We start from the raw sequence: 538 nt of genomic DNA, 5'->3' as shown, positions 1-538 counted from the left end.
TACTTTACGATAGATATCATGAAATTTTCGAAAAAAGTTTGATTGTCCACGTAGGATACGTCAAATTGTGCAATTTTTTTGGAGACGTAACACGTCTTTACTTTTGAAAAGACTACGGGAAGAGGAAAGAATAAATTCAAAATACGACAAATGCTTCTTAAAGTACAGATTTAATTCTTTAAAAGAAATGAAAAAAGATTTCAAATACGATAATGTTTCGCAGTATTATGTTCATTTAAAATTATGCTAAATTTGGACATAAATTTACCTATACGATAATTTTGTTAACGAATGTACTTAGCCAAAGCGTGTTACGCTTTTTGTAAGAAGTCGATAGAAAAACATCTATTCTTGGTGTAACTACTTGATGATAGATTATGATGCACGCCTTCTATCGTAATTATACAAGTCAAATATCGTTCGTACACAATCGTTCGAGAACTATAGGTTTCTTTTATACAATAAAGAGAGTTTCTTTGAGTTTCTCCTATCGTTAATATACTACAAATTATGACAGATTTCCAGTGATATTTTCATG

This window comes from Odontomachus brunneus, unplaced genomic scaffold, assembly GCF_010583005.1.
Source record: "Odontomachus brunneus isolate Ranch 3 - 2012 unplaced genomic scaffold, Obru_v1 Obru_scaffold_491, whole genome shotgun sequence".
NCBI lineage: Eukaryota > Metazoa > Arthropoda > Insecta > Hymenoptera > Formicidae > Odontomachus > Odontomachus brunneus.
This window is presented reverse-complemented; position numbering follows the sequence as displayed.